The sequence below is a fragment of the Zalophus californianus genome, chromosome 4 (assembly GCF_009762305.2).
Source record: "Zalophus californianus isolate mZalCal1 chromosome 4, mZalCal1.pri.v2, whole genome shotgun sequence".
Classification (NCBI taxonomy): Eukaryota; Metazoa; Chordata; class Mammalia; order Carnivora; family Otariidae; genus Zalophus; species Zalophus californianus.
The window spans coordinates 13,552,737-13,562,214 of NC_045598.1; positions in this window are offsets into that span (position 1 = coordinate 13,552,737).

A 9,478-nucleotide genomic window follows, 5' to 3' on the forward strand; every position below is an offset into this window, starting at 1 on the left:
AACCCACAGGTATCAGCATGGCAGTGACCCCTCCCAGAATTTTTACCACACTCATTCTTGGAAGACAAGGTCATGTTGGCTAGAAATATGAGCTTTAGAGAGAAAAGATGTTAACATTTATGGTGCCTACTGTGTACCAGGTGATCCTCAGCCATTGTTTTAGTTAACACTAAACCTCTGTGGTAAGCATTGTGGACCCTACTATACAGATGAGAAAATGACCCCAGAGAAGTGAGGCAATTGGCCCCAGGTCCCCAACTAGGAGGTGGAAGAGTAGAGATTCAAACCCAGGACTTGTCCCAGTATCCTGTCCATCATAACAGGTTGCCTCCCCAAAGTGCAAATAGGACACTGTGTGAACCAGGAGGACAATACTTCTTGAAGTGTATCAGTCAGCCATTGCCACAGTAATGCTGCATAATAAGCATAATGGCTTACAACAAACATTAATTCTCACTTCCACAGTTTTGTGGGTCAACCATGGTTTGGCTAATCTAGGCTTGGGTGGTATGGTAGGCAGATCACCTGCAGGATGTCCACCAAGATTCCTGTTCCCTGGTATATGTCTTCTTGAGAGTGGGTGGGATCTGTGAACATGATGGGATGGTCATTACCTTGACACGGTTACACTGTCTGGCAAAGATGGTGGTGTAGGCACTCTCGTGATTACATTACATTACCCAAGATTCCATCACAGCAGACTGTAGTGAGATCTTCCGCAGTCTTTAAGAAGTAAGCTGCTATAGCACAACAGAACCATTGCTAAGATATTAGGGAACCCTTTAGGAGCTGCAAGAAAGTCAGTCAGCAGTCAGCAAGAAAGTGGGGACTTCAGTCTTACCCAAGGAATTGAATTCTACCAACACCCCGAATGGATTTGGAAATAAGATTCTCCCACAATTGAGCCTTCTAATGAGATCACAGCCCCTGGTGACACTTTGATTCCAGCCTGGTGAGATCCTGAGCAGAGGACCAAGTTACACTGTGCCCAGACTTCTGACCTACAGAAACTGTGAGATAATAAAGCAGGGAGGGGAGGTTGTGTTAAGCCTCTTAAGTTTACGGTCATTGGGTATGCAGCAATAGAAAACTAATAATAAGAAGACTTTTGGCTCTAGGTCTGATGATATTTGTTCTTGGGGGCCCATGAAGAAGATTGCTACTGGGCCATGAGTACGTATCACCAGAGTTCAAAGGGCATTGTGAAGGTCCATTTCAAGCCCCATTTCAAGTTTCCTCTCTTGTCAGATCCATTAACCTCCCATTGGCCAAGGCAAATGTCATAGTCAAGCCCAAGATCAAGGGACCAGGAAGTCCATTCCACCTACCTTGAGGCATGGAAAGAGTTTGGATATCTATTACAGAGGAGTTAAGAATTAGGACCCATTACTTGGGAAATTTAACACACACACACACACACACACACACACACACAAATCCCTCTGTCTGGTTCTACCTTCTCCATGTCCAGTGGTACACAGCTGACCATAAGTAGTTACCTCCATCATACATTTGAAACCCATGGAGCCCCCTTTCCCAGCCCCGTCAAATTGGTCCATGGAGAGCAGACCTCCAAGAAGGGAAAGTAGGAACTGGGAGAAGTCAGGGTGAGGAGCAGGTACCAGGATGAAGTTTGTGGATTATCAAGAACAGTTTTGGGTAAAATTGAACTGGAGCATTCCCAGGCAGAAGGGCTTAGGTAAATGTTGGGGTATGGGTGGCTGGATTCCTTGATTCTTTGGGCTGGTCCACATCCACCTGACCCTACAGAACTCCCTACTTTTGTGAAGCTAGCCCTTAAGGCCTGCTCTTTAGCTGCCTATGTCATATGGATAAACATTTGCTTTTGCTAGGTATTTTACATACATGATTTGCCTATGGTTTTAAGAGAGCAGATTGAAATCAAACAGCATGGTCTAATCTTAACACCACTACTAGTTAACGCTGGGGAAGTGGTCTCTCTGAGGACTCAGTTTTCTCATCATCTATAAAAATGGCATAACGATGGTACCAACCTCCAAGGCAATTGTGAAGATTATATGAGATCGAGAATAAAAAAAACCAATTTCACTTTCTTTAGCCCTGTGTTTCACAAATTCATGTGACCCTTGGATCTTTTATTGTAGGAATGTTTATTAACATTATAGAGAGATGCCTGGAGTTTCCTAGCAGCCAATGGAAAATAGGAAAACCCATGAGTTATGCAAGTATTGATGTCAATGAGAAAATAAGAAACTTGCTAAAGGATAGTTCTCCCTGGTGTCCTCTTAAATAGGACAGTGTGATGTCAAAAATAAGAACTCAAGAACAAACTCCCGAAATATAAAAGATGTGCTGTGAAGGTTTGTTTCCTTTTTTTCTTTTTTAAAATTTCATTTTATTTAAATTCAATTAATTAACATATAGTGTATTATTAGTCTCAGAGATAGAGTTCAGTGATTCAATTGTATATAACACTCAGTGCTCATTACATCATGTGCTCTCTTTAATGCCCATCCCCCAGTTACCATATCCCCCCACCCACCTTCCCTCCAGCAACCTTCAGTGTGTTTCCTATATTGAAGGGTCTCTTATGGTTTGTCTCCCTCTCTGATTTCATCTTATTTTATTTTTCCCCTCCTTACTCCTATGCTCCTCTGTTTTACTACTTAAATTCCGCATATGAGTGAAATTATATGATAATTGTCTTTCTTTGACTTATTTCACTTAGCATAATACCCTCTAGTTCCATCAACATCATTGCAAATGGCAAGCGTCCATTTTTTTGATGGCTAGGTAATATTCCATTGGATATATATACCATATCTTCTTTATCCATTCATCTTTTGATGGACATCTGGGCTCTTTCCATAGTTTGGCTATTGTGGACATTGCTGCTATAAATATTGGGGTCCAGGTGCCCCTTCAGATCAGTATGTTTGTATCTTTGGGGTAAATACCTAGTAGTACAATTGCTGGGTCATGAGGTAGCTCTATTTTTAACTTTTTGAGGAACCTCCATACTGTTTTCCAGAGTGGTTGTACCAGCTTGCATTCCCACCAGCAATGTAAGAGAGTTCCCCTTTCTCCACAACCTCACCAACATTTGTTGTTTCCTGACTTGTTATTTTTAGCCATTCTGACTGGTGTGAGGTGGTATCTCGTTGTGGTTTTGATTTGTTCTTGAGGAATTGTTTCTTATAAAGGTCTTCAATACAGGTTGATGGTAATTCAATAAAAGTAACCCTGGTGGCAGGTGGGGAGAGATAAGAACAAGATATGATCTGGACACTGGGTTCTCTGATGACTTCACTTGATCCAAGGATCATTTGGAATTCTTAAAGAGGGAGGGTAAGCTCATAAACAAAATATCACACTTAACATGACTTTTTTCCCCAACTGAGCTTTTTGATAAATATTGAATGTAAAAAAGCTGGACAGTAAACATCCTGGAGAATTTTTAGAGTATAATTATACAGATACTGAAACAAGTTTCTTATAGACAGCATTGTTAAAGTCTGATAATCTCTGTCCTTAAGGTCTATATTTAGGCCTTTTACATTTAATGTATGATTGATGTAATTGGATTTGGTCTACCATCTTATTTCTTTGTAATCTCCTTTTTAAATTTCTCTTTTCTTTCTTCCTGCCTTGCTTTGGATTCTTTAGGTATATTTTAGTTTTCCATTTAATTTATCTGTTGGCTTTTTGGCACATGTTTTAATATTTTTTAGTGATTGGTCTAGCGATTATTATATACCTACCATTTGCAGTCTAATTAGAGTTAATATTTTACAATTTCAAATAAAATATAGAAGTTTACAACCCTTGATGTTATAGCTGACACATGTATTACATGCACATATACTGAACACTCCCAAACAATATTATACTTCTCCCTTGAACAATCATATATTTTAAAGAACTTAAGAGGAGAAAAATAGTCTATTATATTTCCCCAGATATCTCCCATTTCTGTTGCCTTTTCTCTATTCCTGAACTTCCAAGTTACCCTCTGGTATCAGTTCCCTTCAGCCAGAACTTCCTTTACTCTTTCTTTTGGAGAATATCTGTTGGTTAAGAATTCTCTTAGCTTTCCCTCATCCAAGAGTATATATATTTCCATCTTCACTTCCAAAGGATTTTTTTGCTAGGTATAGAATTCTGGGTCAACAGTTTACTTTCTTTCAGAAAAGATGTTCCAATGTCTTCTGGCCTCTGTGGTTACTGATGAAACACCCACAGGTACTTAGACTGTTGCTCCCTTTGTGTAAGTGTTGTTTTTCTCTGAATGCTTTAAAGCGTTTTCTTTATCTTTTATTTGCAGAAGTTTGATTAGATTGTGTTTAGGCATGGTTTTCTTTGAGCTTACCCTCTTTGGGACTCAGTGACCTCTTGAGTCTGTAAATTTATGTTTTTTCACTTACATTTGGGAAAACTTTAGCCATCACTTTTTTTATTTAATATTTTTCCTGTATCTACCTCTTACTCCCCTTATTCAGGGATTTTGATGATAGAAATACTAGGTCTTTCATTATTACCCCACAAGTCTCCAAAGCTCTGTCCATTTTTTTCAATCTTTTTTTCTCTGTTCTTCAGATTAAATCATTTCTCAAATTCAGTGACTACTTTCTGTTATCTCCATCTTGCTATTAAATGCACCTAGTGATTTTTATTATTTTTCTGATACCGTATGTTTTGGTTACAAAATTTTTATTTAGTTCTTTTTTGTAGTGTCTATTTCCTTGCTATGAATTGCTATATTTCCACTCATTTCAAGAATGTTCACCTTACCTCATGGAGTGCAGTTATAAAAGCCATATTAAAACCTTTAATAATTCCAATTTCTGGGTCATTTCAAGGTTAGCATCTATTGATTGTCCTTTCCCTTGAGAATCAGTTGAGTTTGCTGGTTCTTGATACATCAAGTGATTTTGGACTTTTGAAACATTATGTTGTGAGACTCTGGATCCTGTTAAAATCCCTTGGAGAATGGGGTCTTTGTTTGTTTTGTTGCTCTTTTAATTTAGCAGACAATCAACCCATTTAAGTTCAGATCTCAAGATCTGTCTTGCCTTCCAGGAAGAGCAGTTTCAACTTGAGCCCAGTATGCAAAGCCTTTGCTATGCTGTTTGGGTCTATCCCACTCATGTGCCACTCTGGGACTAGGGTAGTGGTTTATAGCATCTTTCAGTCCTCAAAGCCTTTGCTGTATTTTGTTTTGCATTTTAATGTGTGTTCTGTGCACTCACAGCTTGAGGGTGAGGCAAGTATTTGTGTCAATTCATACACAGAATTAAGGATTCCTCTTCTCCATCTCTTTCCTCTTGGAGATTTTCCCTATAACTCCTGGCTCCCAGGGGCCCCCTTTTCTGGTCCTTCTGGCTGGAAAGATGGGGTTCTGTTAGTGTTTAGCTTCCCACACTGTCACAGTTGCATGTGACTGGACCTGCCTTCAGGGAGAAGACACAGGAGAGAAATATATATATATTTTTTAAACTCTGGGACTCCTTCCACACTCCTCACAACATGGGGCCCCTTTGCCTGGCTCCTCCATCCAGACAGAAGGGTTTTCTCTCTGGCTTTTAGAGGACCACTTGCCACCACTGCCATCACCTCAATGCTGCTCCACCATCGGGGTTGGTCTCAGAGCTGGGCAAAGGTTAAAAAATCAATTTTTAAAAACCCCAGAGATTTCTCACACTCTCTGACTCACAGGAAGTTTTTTTCATGATCCTCCGACCAGAAAGACAAGGTTAGCTCTGTCCCACGTGCAGGTAAATGGGCTCCATATGACCACTGGTCCTGGAGTTCTCCATAAACTCTCTGCCTACTGGCCCCAAGTTTCTGTGCCCTCTTGGGCCCCTGGTTCTGCAGGCAGTCTTAATGCTTGGAGATGTCTAACATCACCAAAAGAAGCTGGTAAGAATACGTTTTTATTTATGATATATTTTATATGTGCTAGATAGTGCACTAAGCATTCTGCATATACAATCTCTCTCCGTTCTCAAGTGAGCCCGTTTTATGATAAGCAGTTGGTATTCTGCTCTGGATCTCATGCCTGGGAAGCATCAAGCCCAGGCCCAAATGACCCCAGAGCCTGCCCTTACCCACTTACTGCCTCAAACCCATGGACTCCACATAAAGCAGTAGGCTCACAGGCAAGGGGGTGGATCCCAGCTGTTCAAAACTTGAAAAATAAAAAAAATGACTATTTTTTCCTCTGTAAGTAAGAGATCTAAGATCCAGGTGGAAATTAGTTGCTGAACCTGGGAGCAACTGAAAAAAAAATTATATATGATTGCAGCACCAGGCTGAACTGAATAAGACATGTGTGACTCATCTGTTTGAACAGTTGTAACACAGTTCATCTCAAAGAAGCATTCCCCTGAGAGGCCAGTCTATGCCAGGTCCTGTTCAAGGTGTTTTAGAAAGCCGAGCTGGGGAGACACACGTGGATGATGGCAGTGGCCAGAGAACAGGCTCTGACGGAGGGAAGCCGGAATGAGGAGCATCCAGCCCATTGGTTCCCATCCATGGGTTCAACCTGGGGCCATTTAAAGGGCCAATGCCAGACCCCACCCCAGACAAATGAGTCAGCATTTTGGTGCAGGGGTGGGGGTGCAGGTAATTTTTAAGAGTCCCAAGTGATTTTAAGCTGCAATCAGGACTGAGACCCCTTGACTAGCTGGGAGAAGGCATCAAGATCTACCCATATTTCTGGGTTCATGGGGTGCTGAAGGCAGGTGGGAGACATGAGGTACAAAAAGCAAAAGGAACTGTGTCAAAATCGATGCTAGCTGGTGCACTGGCTTGAGGTAGAAGCCAGAAAAAGGGGGCAGCGCAAGGCGAAGACTTCCCAAAAAAGACGAGACAAGTGGGCCCCAGTTCTGCTAGTAATTTTATAAACTATGGTGCCCTCCTGTAGCTCTGTAAGCTCTAATCAAATGTAATTTTCATGGTCTTATTTTTTGATCATTTTCTTCATCCGTTAGCGTCTTCCATGTTGAATGTATATCCTTAGATTCCTGAAAAATACCCGTGTGTGTGTGAAGAATTACATAAATATCTTTGTGCTGTAGACTTTCTTCCGTTTCTTCGCATATTCAGGTGATGCTGAACTTCCGCCGTGGGACTATATTTGAGCATCACCGCTGTGTACTAGGTAATAGTCCATTCGATTTCACCTCTGCCTCCACTCCCATAAACGGTACTGGCTGAACATTTGCGCCAGCCCCCTTATGGGATGGCCTAAACACCTGGGAGTGGGATGGGGGGCATCAAGCCCTGCTGGACAACACCGTGCTCTTGAGGGTGACCTCCATCACCACCTTCCTCATCTATGATTATGTCTCCAGAAGACAGGTTAGCCCATGACTCACACCTCCGGGGAACACGGGTCTGTTCACCTGGTACCACATCCAGGTATAATTCTTCCATGACAGAAGAAGGCAAAGACAGTGCCCCCAGACCACCCCTACTTCTGACACTCATTTCTTTTGGAGTTTGGGGGTTCCCAAGACCACCCTCAGGTTTGATAATCTGCTAGAAGGACTCAGAGGGCTCACTGAAAGTTGTTGCACTCGTGGTTATGGTTTACGACAGCACAGGGATGCAGAGACAAATCAGGCTGGGGCAGATATGCATGCTGGAATCCGGGGGGTGCCTCCAAACACGGGGGGCCTCCAAACACAGAGCTTCTTGCCCTGTGGAGTCAAAGCCAGTGATAACTCCTTGCAGCAACGGGATATAACAATACACACAGACTATCACGAACCAGGAAAGCTCATCTGAGCCTTAGTGTGCAGAGATTTTATTGGGGAGCTATGTCCAGTTGCCCACGTAGCTCATCTTTAGTCTCCAGACCCTCTGGAGGTGGAGCTGACCCCTTTAAAGGCCCTATTATATTAGCCAGGTGAGGCTTGGCTCTGCTACTGAGACACATAAACCCCAAATCTCAGTGGGCCAATACTAGAAAGGTTTGTTTTCTCCTCCATGTTGCTGTACCATTTGGAATGCGTGGCCTCCCATGTCTCCCTAGTCAGGGAAGAGAAGGGTGGCTGGGGCATGCTGGCTCTAGCTGCCTCAACTCAGAAATTACACCGTTATTTTCTCATATGGAATTGGTCACATGGCTCCAACTTGCTAGCGCAAGACCTTCTGGGAAATGTAAGGCAATTCATGGAATACTTGTTCGCTGGAGGCCCATTCCCCAAGCAGGAGCCCTGCGAGCATGAGTCGATCCCCAGGGGAGGCAGAAGGGCTCCAAGGGGAGCAGTTCACATGGCACGCTCGCCCGTGCCCCATCCCAAGCCAGAATTCCTGGAGGAATCCGAGTGTTTCACGCCAACTCCGGAGAGTCTGGGAACATGAGAATAATTCAAGCGGCCCAGAGAGCCGTTGAGGGAAAGAGGTCAGCCCCGAGGGAGCACAGAGGAAGAGGCAGAGGGCTGGGTGGGTGGGAAGGTGGCACTTCGGCCACCAGGAATTCCAGACGAGACCTCGTCATGCTGGGGCCAAGGGGACGGACTTGCACAGAGTCAGAGTTCTTCATGGGGATCAGGAGCTTTGTCTCCTCCTCGCTCTGTGGGTAATTCGGGATTACAGTCCCTCCCGGGCCATCGCAGGGCTCAGAGCCTCCCTGGTGACCACGGCTGGAGGAGAACAAGGAGACCGCTAGGGTCAGCCCTGTGATGAGACTGGCTCCCCACTTCCCCCCGTAGACAGTGAATGAGGATCTGCTATGACCTGCCCCCCGGGAGTCCCACTGCTGACCAGGTCCCCACACTGTACGGGACTAGGCCTGCCCTCTCTCTGCTTCCTCATTTAATCCCCATAAAGACCCTGCGAGCTACAAATCGCTGTCCCCTCACTTCACATATGAGAAAACTGAGGTCTAGAGGGGCAAAGAGAATTACTCAAGATCACACCCTAGGTAGTGAAGCTGGGATTTGAACCCAAACAAGGAATCAGCGTTCACACTGCTAGATGCCTTATACGGTGGAAATTTTCATGAGAGTAGATCACAAGATGTAGCCATCCGTTGGCTTTAGTAATTATCAACTCCCCACCAAGCTCATCTCATCTGTACCCTCTCACACCTCCCTTCCACATCCTGGGCTACTTTGGAGCAAATTCCAGGTCCCCATCATTTCATCCTTAGATACATCAGCACCTGTGTCTAAAAGATAAGGAAGAGCCCACATTCTTTTTTTTTTTTTTTTTTAGATTTTATTTATTTGTCAGAGAAAGAGAGCACAAGCAGGGGGAATGGCAGGCAGAGGGAGAGGGAGAAGCAAGCTCCCCGCCAAGCAAGGAGCCCGATGTGGGACTCGATCCCAGGACCCTGGAATCATGACCTGAGCCGAAGGCGGACGCTTAACCGACTGAGCCACTCAGGCATCCCAGAAGAGCCCACATTCTTAACCACAGGATCTGGTGTGGAGTAGACATCAATAAATATCTGTTGAATAAGTGAACGATCCCCAAGCACCTGTCA